General features: G+C 42.0%; 1 protein-coding gene across 2 annotated transcripts in view; it reads left to right on the top strand.

The window, feature by feature from the left end:
* PRKCE (protein kinase C epsilon) overlaps positions 1–21,622 on the top strand; it is a 628,435-nt gene that overhangs the window by 557,467 nt on the left and 49,346 nt on the right. The gene's annotated exons all lie outside the window — the stretch shown is intronic.

Raw genomic sequence — 21,622 nt, 5'->3', positions numbered from 1 at the left:
GAAGCAAAAAGGTCCCAGTAGTGGAGCAGTGTTGAAACCTAGCTCTAGCTGACACAAGTCGGTTTGCTTTAACACTGTGCCAACAACTGTTTGACTCCACTATCATTAGAAGAGTCTTAGCAAAGCCAAATTATTTTTCAAATAAAATTGAGTTCAGTCCTCAGTAGTAAAGCTTGAGAAGAGACTGTAGAAAACTTTACCACACCACCTTGCCATTGGTCATTGTGGCAGTATTACTGCCCAGTGGCAATGGTTTTTGAAACCTGTCTCTGTAATGTATGTTTAAACTTTTAAGAAGACAGTTTACTCAAAGTTCACTAGCAAAAAAATAAATAAATAAAAATGTGCAAATACAAGGAAAGGAAAAGCTTTACAAAGGAAAACACTGTGAGCCCTTTTTTTTTTTTGGTCTATACCCTGCTTAAAGAAAACTCAGAGTAAAAAGATAAGCAAATCACACACTTTCATGTCTTAAATTATCACCTCCAATTGTGAGGCAGAAACTGAGAAGTAGTGAGGCTGAAATGAGGTTCAGTGAGATAATGAGGATAAAAGAACTTGAGAGAAGTCAAGAGCACTACACAAAAGGAAAGAATTATTATTTTGGTGAAAGTATACACAGCAAAGATAGACCATTCCAGCAATCTCTACATGTACAATTCAGAGGCATTGATCATATTCTTCAAGTTGTGCTACCATCGTCACTATTCTTTTTCAAATTATTCCTCCACAATTTTACTAAACTCAATGCAACCTAAGCTTCTCATCCAACCTTTCGAGTTGCCACTGTCAATTTGATTCCACATAGATAATTCTTTAAGAGAGCACAATGCACAAAGTAGATGTAATTTTTTTTTTTTTTATTCTTTGGTTCAAAGAAGACTTCAGGGGATGGCTTTAAAGTTTAAAGATTATCTCACAATAATATTTCTGGGGGTTCATCCAGCCTCAATGGCTACATAAAGTCTGGATCCTAATTTTAATTTCAAACTCTGTTTCACATTTTCCCCCTTTTGATTAGTATTCTTCTATAAAATTGTAAAATCAAAACATTCAGTAATGGTAGCCAGGCACCATCTAGTTCTACTGTTCCCATGGCAAAGGAGGCAGTTGTTCATGGAGGCAATCAGACACACGTTTGATTTTCTCCTCCAATTCCTGACTTACCTTCTTTCTCTGTTGACTTAGGTGAATGGAGACCAATTGTTGGGAGAATAAATTATTTGGCCTCGTCACTCTTAGAATCCTTAAGAAAACTGTCTTATATTACATAGGCCAAATCCAAATGTGATGTTTTTAGTGTTATATTGCACCTTATTCTTTCTTTGGCCCTCCTATGTGTTGCTGGGAGTAATGCCTTTCCAAGCACAAAGAAATCACGTTGCCAAAGATGAATGAAGAAAATAATGTTTATTAGGTACATAACAGATCACATGGCTGACGAATAGAGAAAAAAAAACTCAAGGCAAAGCTAGGGCATACCTGCTAGTTAGTTGTCATGCACTTTTACCAAGCAAACTATAAAAAAAAAAAAAAAAATTCTTTATGCTAGTTTGAGTAGTTGTTTTTAAATATTTGCTTGTTAAATGAAGTGGTGTTAGTTTTGACAGATGGACACTATTCTTATTCCTAATTTTAATGTTGTTTGTTGCCTCCTGAGACATAATAAGGAATATGAATAAACAACTACCTAAAGAGAATCTCCTTTTAAAAAATAGTTTACTATTAACTCACATTAATTTAGTCAAGTCTTTCCTTCTCTATGAAACCTTATTTGACTAGTACCCTTGGCACTGCGCTATAACTTTATGTTCACTTTCCAGTGGGAGATACTTATTTATGTTAAAACGGACCATGCCAATCCACGGCTCTGCATTTATGTTAGGGCTTCCGGGTAAAGCAAAGAGAACATATTTATTATACCCAACACTTCATCATTGATCTAACGTTTGACAAACTACAAATTCTTTGAGGGCAGGGAACAAGTTTTATATCTCTCTGATCTTCCATTACACCTAGCAAAGATCTTTATGCAGTCGGTGTGGAGAATGAAGAGGATGGTGGTATATATTTATGTAATGTCCAAACCAAACCCGTTGCCATCAAGTCAATTCTGACTCATAGTGACCATCAATTGGCATTCCATTAATTCCTGGGCCCTTGTTTTTCGCCAATGCCTTCAGTGCAGCTTGGGCTTCTTCCTTCAGTACCATTGGTTCTTGATCATATGCTACCTCCTGAAATGGTTGAATTTTGACCAATTCCTTTGGGTATAGTGACTCTTTGTATTCTTTCCATCTTCTTTCTATGCTTCCTGCGTCATTCAATATTTTCCCCATAGAATCCTTCAATATTGCAACTCAAGGCTTGACTTTTTTCTTCAGTTCTTTCAGCTTGAGAAATGCTGAGTGTGTTCTTCCCTTTTGTTTTTATAACTCCAGGTCTTTGTATATTTCATTACAATACTTTGTCTTGTGCAGTCACCATTTAAAATCTTCTGTTCAGCTCTTTTAATTTATCATTTCTCCCATTAGCTACTTTGTGTTCAAGAGCAAGTTTTAGAGTCTCTTCTGACATCCATTTTGGTCTTTTCTTTCTTTTCTGTCTTTTTAATGATCTTTTGCTCTCTTTATGTATCATGTCCTGATGTCATTCCACAACTCATCTCATCTTCAGTCATTAGTGTTCAATGCATCAAATCTATTCTTGAGATGGTCTCCAAATTCAGGTGGGATAGACTCAAGGTTGTATTTTGGCTCTCCTGGACTTATTCTCATTTTTTTTAGCTTCAAGTTGAATTTGCATCTGAGCAAGTTTATATTCTGACAGAAAGGAAAAATAGGCATGGTGCTCATGTCGTTGATAAAGAAGATTGTTTGGTTTCTGATGTGCTCTGCTCTTCTAGAAAGTTCTTTGGGACCAGATGATAAGTGAACATATCAGTGAATTTTTTTAGACATTTTAGGTTTAAAATAAAATTTATATTTATGGAAATGAATTTATCTGGAAAAGAGAACTCTTTTCTGAAATCATATACTGTATCAGAGTTTGACTGTTACCACGCAAGGCTTAAAAAAGGGGGCAGAGATATGGATATGGTTATATATTATCACGAGGGAAATGAATTACCCATTGGCTTTATCTGTCTAAGCACAACTGACTGATGGAATTTTTCCACTTTTCCATGTCTTTGAATAATTCCCTTCTCTTAAATTTTCACATGCCAATAAAATATGAACATAAAAAACATGAACAGAAAAGAGACATTTGGTAGACACATAAGTGAGGACCCTCTGAGGAAAACAAATTTTCAGGATATGACAGTGAGTTGTTCTTAATTCACACTAGGATTTTAATTCATTCTAAATAAGCATGAAAATCAAAGTCCTTTCTATACATGATTGCAACCATAACAAAATGGAGTGTGAATCAAAATCAAGCTGTACATGTCTTCATTGCGTCGAAGTGAAGTACCTGCATAAAATGATTTAAAGCAAGTTAATCTGTGCAAACATCTCGCCAGATATAAGCAGCAGGGTTGGCACTGCCAAGCCAGGGTACTACTAATAACCCAACAGGTTGGTTCTTGTAAAGTGGGTTTAGGCAGTGTTGTTTTATGACCTTGGCATCCAAGCTGTGGCACAGGCAACAGTAAGTTTCCAGAAAAAAAAAAAAATTACTTAATGAATCTTCCTTTAATAAGTACCCCAAGGTACCTACTCTCTTGGAAGCCGACCCCTTCAAACCCACAAAGATCTCTCTGGGTCTCCTCTTCAGCCCTCATTTGTTTATTCAACCTTTTAGTCAGTTAAACCAGTTGCCATGAAGTCAATTCTGATTCATGGCAAACCCCATGTATGTCAGAATACAACTGTGCTCCACAGGGTGTTTAGTGGCTGATTTTCAAAAGTAGATTGCCAAGCCCATCTTCCAACGTGCCTCTTGGTGAATTCAAAAAACCAATCTTTTGGTCAGCAGCTGAGCACTTAACTCTTCCCACCACCCAGGTACTCCTTCAGTCAGTTATTGTTGTGTGCCACGAGTTGGTTCTGACGCATAGCAACCCTACAAGACAGAATAGAACTGCCCCATAGGGTTTCCAAGGAAAGGCTGGTAGATTTAAACCTCTGACCTTTTGGTTAGCAGCCAAGTTTCTTATGTACTGTGCCACCAGGGCCCCAACATTCCCACCAGAGGAGAAATACTGGAATCACAATCTTTGCTGTGAGTGGGTGGGGTGAGAGCAGGAAAGCAGGCACCTGGGACAGGGAAAGTGGACACCATTGAGGAAAGGCAGGGTGTGATGAGGAATGGCCAAGGATACTGAGGATGCAATCCACTGACTGGCAGCTTTCTTAAGGGCCAGCATGAGCAGACTTAGCTTAGATGAGCTCCTTTGTAATATGAGGGCTGTTGTTGAGCTCCGAAAATCATTCCACGTGTGCTATCTAAGCCTCCTTGATGTCAGATCCTTAGCCCTAGGAGCTGAGGGCCATGGTGCAGAAAGAGAAAGGCTTGAGGGTCCAGAAAGCCTCCAAAACTGGGCCTTCCCCGTTAGCTCTGCTGCTTGAGTTTCGATTCATTTAGCTTCCGGGTTTGTTCAGTTCCAAATCGTTGACCCTTGCCCTCAAACAATTCATCATGGCTATTTCCTTCGCCTATCACTAAAACCCTGGATTCTTAGAATCCTTTTAATAGAGTGCCCCAGAATGATTCCTCCAGGTTTTAATAACGTGCTTAATGTTTTCTCTTATTTTGAACTTGGAGCAGAAACAGCTGTAGAGACTATTTAAAAAAATAAATAAATAAAAAGAGCCCTTGACCAGCATCTGATGCTAATGTCTCAGCTTCCGGGTATTTGTGGGTCGTGAAAACATACACTGGGTGGCTAATATGTGCCCCAGCTGTCTCCTAGAGCATGGAAGCCTGAAGCATTTAGCAACACTGGTCGTGCCAAAGACTTACATAGTACTGGCATCTGTACCCAACTAGTGCGGTGCACATAGTAGGTGGTCAACAGGTGCTTGTGGTGAGCATATGACAGCCTGCAGAGCCTTTCCACTCTCCAAATACGCTGACCTGGCACTGAGAAGGTTCCAAGTCAGTCAGCCTTTGAGAGGGAGTGGCTCTCATCACGGAGAACCTGCAACCACTGGGGAACAAGGCATTTTTAGACTGGTCTGGGACTGGGTAGTGTGGTCAGGTTCTTAATAGTAAGCACAGCTCTGGGTAACACAGGAAGGGAATTCACTAGAAGGAGATGGGATATCTCACAGATATGACAGGCAAGCTAGAAAATCAATGGATGAACAGTTGGGGACCAGGGAAGCTGGACACAGCCAGGACTCTTAGACATGACCATGGGAAACCACAGCCTGGTCAGCTCATGGTATTTAACATGTGGTGTGAGAAGGTGCCAGGCAACATATAACTCTCAGTCTCTCTCTCACATATGTTATACTATGTACTTTATTATGTGTCATAAAGTACATATAAGTAATAAAGTACACACATTACACACGATGTAATAAAGTACACATACGCAATGAAGTATATTATATGATTAATATATACTATAGAGAGAGAGAGAGCAGTTGGGAGTTAGGTGTTGCAACCCATTACTGTCAAGTCAGATTCTGGCTCAGCGACCTTATAGGACACAGCAGAACTGCCTGATAGGGTTTCCAAGGCTGTAATCTTTATGGAAGCAGAATGCCACATCTTTCTTCCGCAGAGTGACTAGTGAGTTTGAACTGCTGAGCTTTCAATTAGCAGCCAAGAGCTTAACCACTGCACCACCAGGGCCCCACATTTATATACATACATATAGATAGATAGAGGAATCCCTAGGTGGTATAAAGAGTTAACACGCTCAGCTGCTAACTGAAAGTTTACAGGTTCAAATCCATCCAGAGACACCTCAGAAGAAAAGCCTGGTGATCTTCTGAAAAAGAAATTTGGAAACCCTGTGAAGCACAGTTCTACTCTGATATATATCAGAATCGACTCAACAGCAACCGGTTTGATATGTACGCACACACACACACGTATATATATGTGTATATATACATACATATATACATGCGTATGTATGTCTATATGTACGTGTATATACATGCACATAGGTATGCACACAATAAAGCATATATGTATTAAAGTATATAGACTGACTAATATATATAACACTTAGTAAAATTATTTATATACATGTATTTATATTTATGTAATTAATATGTATATATATATATAGAATACGCAGTACCTGAAATCAATAGAAGTAAAATTGTAAGTGATTTATTATATTATGCTTGGTGTTCCTGTCTTCATCCCAATTTTGAAATTTATTTTTACCGACCTAATGATTTATGCTAATACGCAAACAGCGACACTTACTCTTGAAGCCATAACCGTATATAAAACCAAAGTTTATCATCCCACTCGGCTAAAAAAAAATCACTGATTTCACATGCTAACAGTCCCTAAAAAAATGGAGGTTAATTAAGCAAATGCTAATTTCCTCATCTGTTGATGACTGTCAAACAGTTTTTACTGCCAGAGATGAGCTGTTAAGATATATACCCACAACCGTACCTGCTCTTTTCTGAAACATATGTTTTCCATCTTCATGGAAAATCACTGCAGGGCACAAGTATAAACTATAAAACAATTAAAATCATAAATCCGAATGGCAGCAATTCCAGAGAGTCTTGCAACATCTACTGAGCAACTGCCAATCTGAGAAGCTCTGCCCTGGGCCCTGCAGGTGAGTTGGCTGGAGCTGGGTGAGCGACAGGCAGGGGCGCTTCCTGGGTGGCCTCAGTGAGAAGCAGAGGCTGGCAGGAATCCTGGTGGGACAGCCAAGAGGGCAGCTCAGGAGCTCCCAGGGAAGAGGTTAACAAGCTCAGCTGCTAACCACAAGGTTGGCGGAGTTCACCCAGAGGCACCTAGGAAGAAAAGCCTGGCTATCTACTTCTGAAAAATTCTTGTCTCATTGTTCTTTCCTTTTCATAGAAAAATCATTAAGGCATGCATTCAAATATTGAGCCACTATTGTGTACACCGTTCCTGGCACCAAGGAAACAAATTTCCTACCTTCATGGAGCTTACATTTCAGAGGGGGCAAGAGAGACAATCAACTGATGTAACAATAAATAAACAGTATAGTGTTGAGGAATGAAAATGCTCTGAATATTTGTTGTTATTGTTGCTAGTTGCCATCAAGTCTATTCCGGCTCATGGCAACCCTTTGTGTGCAGAGTAGGGTTTTCAAGCTGTGACCTTTTGCAAGCAGATCGCCAGGCCTGTCTTCCAAGTCACCTCTGGATGAGTTCGAACCACCAACCTCTTGGCTATAAATATTTAGGAGAGGATTAACTCTGGTCTGTTCCCTTGTTCCTTTTCCATCTATCAACAAATTTAAGTAATTTATTTTATTTTTGTTGTTGTCAAGAATATACACAGCAGGACATACACCGTTTCAACAGTTTCTACATGTACAATTCACTGACATTGATTACACTCTTCAAGTTGTGCAACCATTCTCACCCTCCTTTTCCAAGGTGTTCCTCCTGCCTTAACATAAAACCACCCTAAGATTCATATCTAATCTTTCGAGTTGCTGTTGTCAGTCTGATCCTGTATAGATAGTTCTTAAAAGAGCACAGTGCTCCAAGTAGACATTCTTCACTAGGTAAGCTAAACTGCTGTTTGGTTTTAAGAAGACTTCAGGGGATATTTTTGGTTTAAGGTTTAAAAATTATCTCAGGGCAATAGTTTCAAGGGTTCATCCAGCCTCCATGGCTCCAGAAAGTCTGGGTTCCACTGGAATTTGACTATGGACAAATATTTGTTGAGCACCTTCCATGTGCCTTGGCCTTAGTGAGATGACTTGCAGGAGACAGAATTCTAAGCCTTGGCTTCTGCCCTCTACATGTGAACAAGGAGAAAACCACAGCGACACCATGCTAAATGATAGCATTTGGTGAACATTTACTGGTGGGCCTCGTGGGATGATGTCATTAAAGCCTCCCAACCACTCTCCGAAGTGGGTACTATTTTCATTCCCATTTCAGAGATGACAAAACTGAGACTTAAAGAGCGTGAATACCTTGCCCAGAAACATGCAGCAAGGGCTGGGATGAGGAGCTAAGATATGAACCCCACAGAGCAAGCTCGTGATCACACGTTCCACTGTGTCTAGACTGGATGGGAAAGGTGTGCTGTACTGAAGGAGCTCCTGAGAACTGGTACACCACCTATATTCTCCCCAGGCCCACAGTCCCTGCTCCAGTGCCATGTGCCAGAAAACACTCTATAAATACTGACTGCTTGGTCGTTCTCTGGTGGTCTCACTTTGGGATCACCCAATTTTCCAGTCCAGAAAGTCTTCAGGTATGTGGTTATTTAGCCCTGACTTCTTCTCAATAAGGACATTTTTGTTAGCTTATCAATCTCATTTTTAATTAAAGATCAACCAGAGACTTGGATTTGGGGGCTCTGGAGAATCGGTTAAAAGATCTAGGACATAGAGATTGTTGTTGTTGTTAGCTGTCCTCATGCACAGTGGGACTGGACCATTGTGATCCAAAAGGTTTTCGCTGGCCGCTTTTTTAGAAGTAGATCACCAGGCCTCTCTTCCTAGTCTTTGTCTACATATTAGTGGTGCTATATAATTTCTTACAGGTTTTTTTAATTATGCATTATATATACCTTATTATATACACTTAATAAGGGTATAGTATGATTGGAAACCCTGGTGGTGTAGTGGTTAGGTGCTACAGCAGCTAACCAAAAGGTCCACAGTTCGAATCCGCCAGGCGCTCCTTGGAAACTCTACGGGGCAGTTCTACTCTGTCCTACAGGGTTGCTATGAGTCGGAATCAACTCAGCAGCAGTGGGTTTGGGTTTTGGTATAACATGATTAATATATAGTATAGAGAGAGTTGAGAGTTACGAATGGCCTGGTACATCCTCACAGCCCACGTTAACCACCTTTCCAGTTTTCACGAAAGTTTCCGTTTCTGCCATAGCCCTTGCTAAAATAAATTCACAAATTATGATTTCTTTATTTCAAAATAGAATATTTGGAAGATTTATTTGTCATAGATCAGAATCACCAACAAATTCAACATCCTGTGTTTAATCTGGTCGAAGCATTTGCTTTCTTTCGGAGAACTCTCCCTTTCATAGACCTCGTCACCTTGTCACTGGTCAGGCTCATTCGCTGGCAGGTGACGTGCGCCACACACTGGCCTTATTAACCATCAAATTAAAATATATGCTCCACACAGCTGGAAATTGCTGCTTGTCATGGACCGTCAGGTAGCTAAAGAATGGCTGAAACCATACACACTAAGTCCCAGGGGCTGCTGTGCTATGCACGCACACACAGCCCTCACAGCCCTCAAAGCTCCGTGTGCCCACACTGCTCTCAGCACGCGTCCACGACTTGGATTATCATTGAAGGAGTGTTCTAAAAAGCTGTGTCTCTCTCTCCCCCCAAGGCAGAGATGGTTTACCCTTTTAGAAGTACCTCTCTCCATTGAAAATAAATTTCCTAATATCCATATTTAAGGAGGCCTGGTGGTGCCATGGAGCCCTGGTGGCACAGCGGTTAAGTGCTATGGCTTTTAACCAAAAGGTCAGCACTTCGAATTTACCAGCCACTCCTTGGAAACTCTATCGGGCAGTTCTACTCTGTCCTATAGGGTCGCTATGAGTCAGAATCGACTCGATGGCAATGGGTTTGGTTTTTTTAGTTTGGTGGTGCAACAGTTAAGTGCTTTGCTGCTAACCTAATGCTTGGAGGTTCAGACCCACCCAGCGGTCACAGGAGAAAGACCTGGAGATCTGCTCCTGTGAAGATTACAGCCTAGAAAACCCTATGGGGCAGTTCTACTCTGTACTATAGGGTCGCTACAAGTTGGAATAGACTCAGTGGCACCTAATAACAACAACATCCACATGTGTGGTCAAACAGCCTGCACTAGAGTGAGTGAGGATAAATTCTGCGGCAATTGCTAGCAAAGTCAGGGAATGAACAGTCTCCCGCTGTCACTTGCAAAGTTGTTGCCTGAGTGGAATTCCGGAAGCCTCCTCCCTCTTTCCCACTGGCAGCTTTGAGGTTGACAGTTCTTTTCTTTACTAAAGTTTTCACTGAGCCGACTGTGGTACGTGGTGCCTATATTAGTCTGGAAGGCCTTTTCTCAAAAAGTATAACAACAACTACTACTATTAGTCATTATTATTCCTAAATTAGAGTCTCAAAGCATAAAGAGAAAATGTAAATAAATAAGGGCAAGTTACTTGATCTCCCGGCACCTCAGTTTTTAACAGAAATAAAAAGATTTGTGGAGCTGCCGAGTCACCAAACTTGATTCCTTAGCGGCATTTGACGCGAGGGTTGCTATGAGTCAGAATCGACTCGAGGGCAACGGGTTTGGTCAGGCCCTGTGGTTAAGATTCTTCCTCTTCCTTGGGCTTCTGGAACCCTATAGTCTCCTGAGTTGCCTCTCTGGGTGCTCCATCTCAAGTCTCCTTGACTGGGGCCTCTCTCTTTACCTGGCCATTAAACCTTGGGCTTCCTCACAGAGCTGTTCTCAACTCACACCGTACCCTCTTTTCAGAAAATCTTACCCATCATTATTTCTCCAGCTCAGACTCCGTATCTGTCTGCCTACACAGCATGTCCAGATGTCTCTGAGGCACCTCAGACTCAAAACCCGGACCTCCCTGGTACATAGTAGGTGCTCAATGAACGCTCATCATTGGAGCCATGGAGGCTGTCTTTAGCTCTCATTGTCTTTGTTTTGTAAGCCCAACGAGATGGCACCCTCCTGCCTCGTCCCCGTGAACTTAAACGTGCCTACCGGCCCATCAGCATATAGGCCTAAGCCCATCAACACATGTGGGCATCAACGCATTGCAGTTGCTTATCGGCATATACACGCACGCACACGCCTGCGCGCACACACACAACATTTCTGATCAGCTGAAAAGCACCACACGTTCTTAAAGCAAATACCTTCCATGGCCAAATTAAACAAATCCAAATGTAAGACTTCGTTTTTCAGAATAATAAAATCTGTTTTCTTTCCCTTCAGAGGTCACTCCATTTTTAGTCGCCTGGCCTTGCACGAGGCCTCTGAGAGCCAAGTAACTTGGGTGACCCCCACTTTGCAGGAAGACGTGCTTCCCCTACATCCCCCCTCAACTTGTGGAGAGCTACATTTGTGTTCCCTCAGCACTTTATCTGGCTGGGCTGACCTGAGTGGGGCTGACCACTCTCCTAGCACGTGGCTCCTGGTGTGGCTGGACATGGAAGACCTACACTTACTAGTTCTGGCAGCTTCTCATCCAGAAAAAAGCGCTTGAAGAGCAGTGATCTGGCTTTCTGTCCTGCAATGATGGGCCCAGCGGAGGGTTCTAGACTCCACGGCCGCCAGCCTGCAGCCGCACCCCCATAAAGGTTACTCTTGGTCCTTCAGCTGTGCTGATGGAATGCTGGTTAGACTTGGAGCCACAAGTCGCCAGGCCCCAAAAAAGGCGGGATAACAGCCCATGTGTCCCTCTGCATAGCGCTTAGTGGCGGAATGTCCTGGCCTTATGTTTCTCTCTCCCTCCAGGCCTCTCCTTGAACGTTCTTCGGTGTCTTCAGGCCTAGCAAAAACCTGACTCTGAGTAGAAACTGAGTCAATATTATGGAATTATTACATAGCGGAATCCCCGGGTGGTAAAACCAGTTAACGTGCTCGACTGCTAAATCGTTGGTGGATCGGAGTCCACCCAGAGGTGCTTTGAGAGAAAGACCTGGTGATCTACTTCCAAAAAATCAGCTGTTAAAAACCCTATGGAGCACAGTAGGGTTACTATGAGTTGGTTGACTAGACAGCAGCTAGTCTGTTGTTTGTTTAGCGCTAAGTAGACAAGGCATGTATTAGTTGTTGTAATCCTGCCATTCACTAGACAGTTGTTAAAACAGACTCAGTAATACAGGCCCTGCCCGTTAACCCATCCAGACAGCCAACAGGCCTTAAGTACTAGGCAGTTTTCAGGGCTCTGGGCACCCAGCTGGGAACACAAAGACACATTCCATTCTCATGGAGCTTTTGGTGAGGGAAACCAATAATACATAAGAAAACAAACAAGCAAAATAATTGTCAATTGTGGCCATTACTGGGAAAGAAATGACCAAGCTGCTGTGACTAGGATTGAAGTGAGGGCCAGGGGAGGGCAGGGTGAGTTGTTCTTTACAGGATGGCCAAGAAGGTTCTCTTTGAGAATGCAGGAAAGAGGCAGAGAATGAGTGACAAGAAGGCCTCTGCTCTCCGGGGACAGGGAACAGCAGTGTGGCAAAGCCCCAAGGCAGGAAGGAGCTTGAGGAACTATCAGAACCTGTGTGGCCAGATGGAGGGAGAAAACGGCACCAAACCAAGGGAAGAGGAAGGCAGGCCTCTGGAACCACAGTAAGAAGCTTGGGTTCCACTCTGACTGCCATGGAAGCTACTGGGCTTTAAGCAGAGGATTCCTGATTGTTTAGAGGCTCTTTGAGTATAATGGTGTGAATGGATTGGAGGGCACAAGAGAATGTCAGATTCAGCTTCCTCTGATGGTGTTTGGCTTCCATTTTTAATAATGTTATCTGGAAGTCTTTGTTTGGGTCATCTGACTGCCTGGAGCCACGATCCACAAATTCAGTTCTTTACTCATGCATTCCTTCATCCACCTAATAACAGGTGTGGAGTCCCTGGGTGGTGAGACTGTTAATGCGCTCACCCACCAACCAAAAGGTTAGAGGTTTGAGTCCACCCAAACCATGAGGCACCTCAGAAGAAAGGTATGGCAATCTAATTCCAAAAATCAGCCATTGAGAACCCTCCAGAGTGCAGTTCTACTTGGAGACACATAGGGTCACCATGAGTCCAAATAGACCCAACCACAACTGTTTTTTGTTTTTAATTGAGAGGCTAGGATGCAGCAGGCACTGTGGGAATTCCAAGGTCCTGCCCTCATGGAACGGTCCATGTGGAAGACAGACACGCATAGTGGGGCCAGTGCTGGGACACTGAGGTAGGGGACTGCCACACACATGTGGAAACCACGGGAAGGCCCACAGACCCTAGGTTTGCATTGTGAGGTGATGGTGAGGTATGAGGTTAGTTAGGTGGCCAGGATGGTGCTGATCACAAAGGGCCTCCCACCCCACTAGGGGGACAGGTTCATGGGGTGCCACTGAAAGAGGCAGGCAGGAGGAGGAAAAAAAAAAATTTTTTTTTTTTTTTTGAGCATGGTATAATTTATGTTTTGTATACAAATGCCTGCTGGCAAAGGCTTGCTGTAAAGTTTAAAGGGAAACATGTTGTATGTGACAGCCAGGATTGCAAGCTCACACTTCATGGGCTCCACCTGCCTCTGCCTCCCAGGATCTTAGACTGGAGGGCCCTTGGGGATTAACCCCTCCAGCTGTCTTTCCTTGTATTATTTTTGTTCCTAAGTGATTGAGAACAGTAAAGCCCAAAGAAGTGACTTGCTTGAGGCCCCCTCTGTCCTTGGCCCCAGTCTCTACGCTGAACCCCAAATAGCCATTTCGAAGTGTGCATTGATTGATGGTCTGAAGGGGAAGTAGGGACCAGGTCTGAGTGCCACAGCGGTCAGAGCAGCCCATTCCGCCTGCTGGGGACACAGCTCCGTGCCTGGTTCCCATCAGTGGGGTCAGGGTATATGAACATTAAGGATAAGAATATGCTTTCGTTACTTTTGATAAAAAATAATTGAATAATCATGCGATGAGTTACGTTACTTTGCAGTGATTCTGAGTCTTAATGCCCAGGGACCATCCTAGGTGATTTATTTTGGCTGTAAACGGGAATGTACTTTCCCACCTCAGATTTCCAGCTGGCAGGGTAGTGACTACAAGTCTGACCTCTTCACACAAGGGGTCGTCTGTTTGGCCAAAACAGCGTCATCTAGCTCATCAGTTATACCTTATAACCATGTTGCCATGGGTCTAAAACAACCACCACCATGACAGCAAACAACATGATGCGAGTGTGGATACGATATTTATTTTCCCCTCAAGCAATACAGCAAAGTGGTTAAGAGCATGAAATTCGGCATCTGTCATTTTCAGCACCTGTGTCCTGGGTAAATTAAATAACCCCTCAGATCCCTTTTTCTCATCTTTAAAATCAAGGGAATGAAAGTCCTACCAGACTTGTAGGGTATTTGTGGGATTGAGTGAGATAGTACATGTAAAACACTTACCACTGAGCCGGGCATATAAAAGCCCTTGAAAAAATGATAGTTATCATTTTTGTTGCTAAATGATTGAGCTTTTCCTATCAAAGGGTGTAGAAAAAGATTTTCCCTGCAGATTGACTCCGAATGAAATAGTGCCATTGACCCTCAGTTATTGGCACTGCTGTGGATAATTAAAAAGTCATTTATCTTGGGCTTTGAAGAAATTTATGCTTTTCTTTTTGATGGAGAAGCCATAGATTTACTTTCCTAGGCTTCTTTCTGTTTGGCCTTGGGTGTACTTTGGAGGCGTGGCGTTCCCGCGAGGGATAGGAGTTGGCTGCCCCAGAGGATGCTGGGAAGGAAGACGCCAGCCAGGGACTGACGTTTGCCACAGTGTTGAGAGGGGATTTTGAGTGTATTGTTAAATTTACGAAGGCATATGGTAACATCTGTCAGAAGCTGTATTCCAGTCTGATAAACCGGTCATTCACGAGTCTCTGCTTTTTGTCCAAAAAACAAGCAGAGTTTCTTCATAACCTCCCTCGAGGGCCTGCTCTCTGATGATCCAAATACTTGGCATTGGTGAAGTAATGTTTCTAATCTCTCATCTCCACATTACTGGAGGAGTTTGCTGTGATTGGTGTGGCACTCAGGCCTGGGCTCTGTGGGATTGGCAAGCCAGGAGATCGAGAGGGACTGAAAGTCACCCCTGTGGCAATACGAAATGAGTCTTGGGTGAGGATACAGGGGCATTTGGGTCCTTCCTCCATGATGAGTTTCTAATCAAGCAAAAAAAAAAATTGTTTTCAAATTTTTTTCTGATGTGATAAGGACCTTGTATGCCAACTCTTTGCTAAATGCCGTATAGTTTATGGAGGGGGACTTTTCTGGCCCTTATTTTTGGGGTGTCTACCTTCAAGTTGGGAAAATACAATTTTACGTATGGGAAAAAATTTTTTTCAGGTGAGGCAGCTGAGGGGCAGGGTAAGAAACACAGGACTCTGAACATCTGAAGTTCAGGTCCCAGTACCTCACTAGCCTTTGCTTATCCCCATCCCCAAGTTCTTTATAAGGTGGAGATGATGATCCTACAGCCCAGGCAGTTGTGGTGAGGGGCAGTAGAGCACCACAGAGCTGCCTACAGATGAATGCTGCAAGCAACAGCAGGACTCAGGAGTCTGCAGATGGGCACTCTCCCAGGGTGGAGATCCCAGGTCCTGAGAAGTTTGTGAAAAGGCTAGAATCCCACACCTGAATCCTGTGTGGCCCCACCCATGCCCCTCATTGCTTTCTTACCTGGGGCACTTTATATTCCCCTGCACGGAGTCATTCCTCCAGTCCCAAGCTGGAAGTTCCTCTCTTTTTTTTCCCCTCTTCTCCTCTCCCTCTCCTCCCCTGCCCTGGCTCTGATCTCCTCTCCTCTTTTCTGTCCCATTTAAATATCACTTGTCACTTCCTCAAGGAGCCCTGGTAGCATAGTAGTTAAGCACTTGGCTGCTAACTGAAAGGTCAGGGGTTCGAACCCACCATGCTTGGCGGGAGAAAGATGTGGCAGTCTGCTTCTATAATGGTTACAGCCTTGGAAACCGTATGGGGCAGTTCTGTTCTGTTCTGTAGGGTCGCTATGAGTCAGAATGGACTCTGTGGCAGCCAGCTGGGTTTGGTTTGGTTTGGTGTCACTTTCTCACACATGGTACAGTTGCCTATGCTTTATACTTTTCATTCCACCATGTCTGTCCTGATGGTTTATACACAATAGAAGGTCAATATGCAAGAATGGATTACCCAGTAAGCAAGGTACACACAGGCTTCATTGTGCTTACTTATGAACCTGAAGTGCACAATGGTGAAATTGTGCACTACAGATTAGTAAGTAAGCACAATTAAGCCCGTGCATACCTTGCTTACTGTAAACCAATGCATACCGTGTTTACTGATTAATCTGCCCCTATGGTTTTTTTTTTTTTTTTATGACAATGAGTATCTATCAACCGCAGAAACATTGTCAGGAATTTAGCACCTAGCCCTCAAGGAGGGTGTGTATTTTATAAGATGAGTGTTTTAGCTCCCTGAAGGTGAGAGCAGCATTTCTGGGGTAACTTTCACATAGGTTACATCATTCAATCACAGTAATATCCCCATTTTAAGATAAGGAAGCTGAGTCTGAAAGAGATTTTAGACCAGCCCAATATCACCCAGCTAGTACGTAGCAGAGTAAGGATTCAGATTCAGAACTGCCTCTCTTTCTATCTGGACAGAAAGAAGAGAGAAGTTGGGGGACTCACCTAGCATCTCATATCACAACATGTGGGCACTGACAACTTCTTATACAAAAATATTTATACACAGAATTAGACGCATAGGTAGCCATCCTGGTGGCAGGGTGGGGGGGGGGGCAGTGGAGAAGATTCTTAGAAGCCAAAATATGTATCTCAATTGTTCTGAACACATTGCTAGAGATATCAACAGTTGGTTCCTTGTCATATTAAAAGTGTGATTTATTATAGTTTATTAAAAGCAAAAATATAACCTGACCTGCCACTGATCACACCTCATCTATAAGAGATGACCCTGATGGTAAGACCTTCTTTACACATAAAAAAAAAAAAAAAAAAAATTTTTTTTTTTTTTTTTTTTTTTAGTTCTTCCCTAATATTAGGCCATTTCTCTGCAGAGATCCTTTCCCCTCTTTCCACCCCAGTAATTAGCACAGTTGGCGTTAGAAGGCTAGCGTTTTCTTTTTTCCCCTAAAATTAACTACTAGGTCTTACATTTTTTTCCTCAAATAGATTTTATAGAATTAAAAAAAAAAAAAAAAACTCGTTTAGGGAATGTTCTTTCTTGACGTCTTTTGATTTTCTGGAAGAGCTCTGCTCTACCCCAGGGAGCATTGGTTGTACCATCTCAGCTGTAAATCAGTCCTTCTCTGTCAGTGCCTGGGACCTCTTGGCCTCTGTATTCCCTTCTCACCACAAAGTCTTCTTTTCCCAGGAGCCAGTGCAAAGGAAATTAGGGTTCAGTCATCAGAGATTTTCAAATTCCATGTCTTACATTTTATCTGAAAGGTGGTCACAGGCACCACAGCCTTTTATCAGCCGGGTGACGTCGGGCAAGTTAGTTACCTTTTCTGAGCTTCAGTTTCCTCATACATTTAAACAGATCCATTGATGATGCCAAGTATTAAAGGGGTCGGTGTGGGCAGGATTCCTGTCTCCAACAGATAAATAACAGAGGACAGTCCAGATGAATACACCCTTCCTTGTAGCCAGAGCATTGCCCCAAATCCCTGTTTGGCTTAATGATCTGGCCCAGATCTTCCTGGAGCCCGATGGCTGCTTAAGATTAGATTAGAGCAGTGGTTGCCCAGTGGAGGCCCTTAGGGACATTTGGCAATGTCTGGAAATATTTTCGGTTATCACAACTCGGGGAGGGGGTGCTACTGGCATCTAGTGGGCAGAGACCAGGGGCGCTGCTAAACATCCTATAATGCACAGGACAACTCCCACAACAAAGAATTATCTGGACCCAAATGTCAATAGTGCTGCGCTTGAGAAACACGGGACTAGAGGAACATTGAATGTCCTCCTCTTTGTCCTCTTCCCCATAACTCATATCTCATGTGGCCCTCCAGCAGCCAGGACAGGAAGTAAGGTTCCATGGAAGTACTCATGAGTTCTCATCTAGCACAGAACACAATAAGGTAGCCATCAACCCTGGTGCCAAGTGACGGGGCTTTAATAAAGGCATTCTGCCTGATGGGGAGATGCTGGGAGTGGCCCTGCCTAAAACCAGAAATTACCAAAGAAGGTTCTTATCACCATTACTATTTAGCATGGTTCCTGAGGTTCTGGTCAACACAATTAGACAAGAGAAATAAATTAGAAATATAAATATTGCGAACAATAAAAAAATCCATTGCCATCGAGTCAATTCTGACTCATAGCAATCCTCTAGGGCAGAGTAGAATTACCCCACCGGGTTTCCAAAGAACGGCTGGTGGATTCCAACTGCCGACCTTTTGGTTAGCAGCCAAACTAAATATAGCAAAGGAGGAGGTAAAATTATCACTTAATTTCAGATGATTTAAAAAAACCCAAGAGAATTAACTAGAAAACACCTTTACAAAAATAAATAGAATTCGGTATCATGACAGGGTAGGAAATGATAAGCAGAAATCAAGAGCTAACATATACAAATTTAATCAGATAGAAGATACAATGGAAGAAAAGACCCCCTTTAAAATAGGACCTAAAAATATAAAATAAGAGCTTGGATTATTTAGAAGTAGATTCAGTTACAGTTTGGTAGATTCAAATAAGACACAAGTTTCTTTCTTTTTTATGTAAAAGTTGATTGGAAGTGGACAGCCCAGCAACCATCGTAGGGCTTGTCATTGCTGTTAGGTTCCGTTGAGTGGATTCCGACTCATAGCTACTCCGTGCTACGGAGTAGTATCACCCCATGGGGTTTAGCAGAACACAAGGTCTTTCTCCTGCAGAGCTGATGGGTGGGTTTGAACTGCCCATCTTTCAGTTGCAGCTGAGTGCTTAACTGTTGTGCCACCAAGGCTGCTTTCCTGGGGCTTACTCCTTGTCTATATGGTCTGAGATGGCTGATAGAACTCCAGGCATTAAATCCATGTCCAGGTAGCAGCATAGAGAAAAGAAAGAAGAAAGGGGGTAAGGCTTTTCCTTCTAAGGAGACTTCCACATGTCTTATTGGCTAGAACTTATAACCACACATAACCACACATAACCACACCTAGCTCTAATGGAGGCTGTGAATTGTAGTTTTTTAGCTGCATGGCTTAAAAAAAAAAAAAAAAGCAGTGTTCTTACTAAGGAAGAAAGGGAGAATGAATATTGGGATGTGGGGAGACGACCAGCAGTCTGCCATAAAATGTAACAAGAAATGTACAAGATTTGTATGAGAGAACTTTAAGATGCTCCTGGTAGACACAGAAGAGACTTGAACAAACAGAAAGAAAAGCAGTATTACTGGGTAGGAAAACACAACATCATGAAGATATGAATTCTCACTGAGTTAATTTATAACTTTAAATATGTTCCCAATAAAAATGAGAATTTTTTTAACTTCACACATGAGTCTAAATTTCATATAGAAAAATTAACTGGCAAGATTAGCCAGGAAATTGAAAAAGAAGAATAATAAGGGACCCGCCATACTAGATGTTAAAATATATTATAACCCTTCAATAATTAAGAGTGTGATATCATTCAGTGTTATGAAATAAAGAGTACAGAAATAAATCCAAATATATATGAAAATATAATACCAGTATTTGATAAAGGTGGCATTTCCAGTCAGTGAAGAAAAGATGAGCTATTCAACATATAATATTGGGACAACTGAAGAGACGTCTGGAAACAAAGTTGGATCCGTACCTCACATCAGGATGAATGTCAAAGATTTAAGTTTATAAGATGAAATCATAAAAGTACTAGGAGAAACCTTGGGCAAATGATTTTATAACTTTGGAATGGATATAAAACCTGTTGCCATCGAGTCAATTCCAACTTATAGCGACCCTATAGGACAGAGTAGAACTGCGCTATAGAGTTTCCAAGGAGCGCCTGGTGGATTTGAACCGCCAACCTTTTGGTTAGCAGCCGTAGCACTTACCCACTACGCCACCAGGGTTTCCTTGGAATGGATACAGCCTTTCAAATTATTACATGAAACCCCAAAACCATAAAATAAAACATCTTTGTTTTATCTAAAAACAAATAATTTCAACATGGCAAACCACCATAAACAAAGTAAGAAGCCAAACAACAGATTGGGAAAAGTATTTGCAAAATTTGTCCACACAAAGTTTATTTTCCTCATATATAAAGAGCTGCTAAAAATCAATAAAAAAAACCAAATACCACAAAAGAAAAATGGACAACAGAAAAAAGGTCACAGAAACACACACACACACAAAAAAAAGATTGTTTTTAAACTTATGAAAAGATATTCCAACTTACAAACTTGAGAATATACTGCAATGCTGTTTTTACCTATCAGACTATCGAAAACTTGATAACATACCATGTTGGCAATAGTGGGAGAAAGCCAGCACTAGCATATGTTGCTGATTGGAAGTGTAAATTGTTCAACCTCTGAAGGAGGCAATTTGGTGACATTCCATCAAAATTTACATTCTTGAAGTCTGAGTTAGAAATCTCATTTCTAGGAAATGCACAGTTAATGTCTCATATGTGCAAAATGTCATTTTCAAGGTTATTCACAGCAGCACTGTTTGAAATAGCAAATATTGGGAGGAGCCTGAATATTCCCTAATAAATATGGTGGAGTATTATGCATCCTTAGAATTAAGGGGCTATTTTTTTTTTTTTTTTTTATGTGCCAGGGCAGAAAGATCTCCAATATATATTAAGTGGAAAAGACAAAGTGCAGAAGAGTACACATGTAGTGTGCTCCCACTTAGTTAAAAGGGGAAAAATGAATATATTTTCACATTTTCTTGTTTACATGTGAAGTAGAACCAAGAAGATACACCACTTCCTGTGGAGCTAACTCTGATTCATGGCGAACCCCATGTGTGTCAGAATAGAGCTGTGCTCCACTGGGTTTTCAGTGGTTGATTTTTCAGAAGTAGATCACCAAGCCTTTTCTCCGAGGTGCCTCTGGGTGGACTCAAACCTCCAATGTTTCAGTTAGCAGCTGAAAATATTAACAATTTCTACTGCCTAGGGATTCCAGACTCATAGCAAGCCTATAGGACAGAGTTGAGCTGCCCCATAGGGTTTCCAAGGAGTGGCTGGTGGTTTCAGACTGCTGACCTTTTGGTTAGCAGCCGAGGTCTTAACCACTGTGTTAGGGATCCCGGAGGATACACAAGGAATGAATCAAAAGCAATTGTATGTAGGGAGAAAAACAGGGTGTCTGGGAGACAGGTACAGGAGCGAGACTTTTTATGGCATGCCTTTTCATACTTTTGGGTTTCTTGGACACATGAATATATTACCTATTTTAAAAAATTTTTAATATAACTATCAATAGATAGATTGAGTAAGTAAAGGCTAGTCGCGTTGACTTACATACAGGAATAGGTATTTTGCTGGATTTTTTTTTTCCTTCTTTTAAAAAAAATTACCCCACTCCTTAAAAATGTTCCCATCCTCAAAAGTGCCTGGCCTTGTATTTCGGGACTGAATATATAGGGACTAATATTTCTCAACAGAAGTCCCTCTTGGCAATGCTGTCAGTCAACAAGTGTGATGAATACCTACTATGTCCTCAGCCATGCTTTGGGCACCACGGGAACTTAAAAGAAGGAGTAAATTTTTACCTTTTTCACTTAATACATATGGAGTTCCTTCTGTCTTAGCACACAAAGAGCCTCCTGTTTCTTTTT

The sequence above is a fragment of the Loxodonta africana genome, chromosome 26 (genome assembly GCF_030014295.1).
Source record: "Loxodonta africana isolate mLoxAfr1 chromosome 26, mLoxAfr1.hap2, whole genome shotgun sequence".
NCBI classification, from domain to species: domain Eukaryota; kingdom Metazoa; phylum Chordata; class Mammalia; order Proboscidea; family Elephantidae; genus Loxodonta; species Loxodonta africana.
Note: the sequence above shows the minus strand (reverse complement) of the source record. Positions and strands in the feature narration are given on the sequence as shown.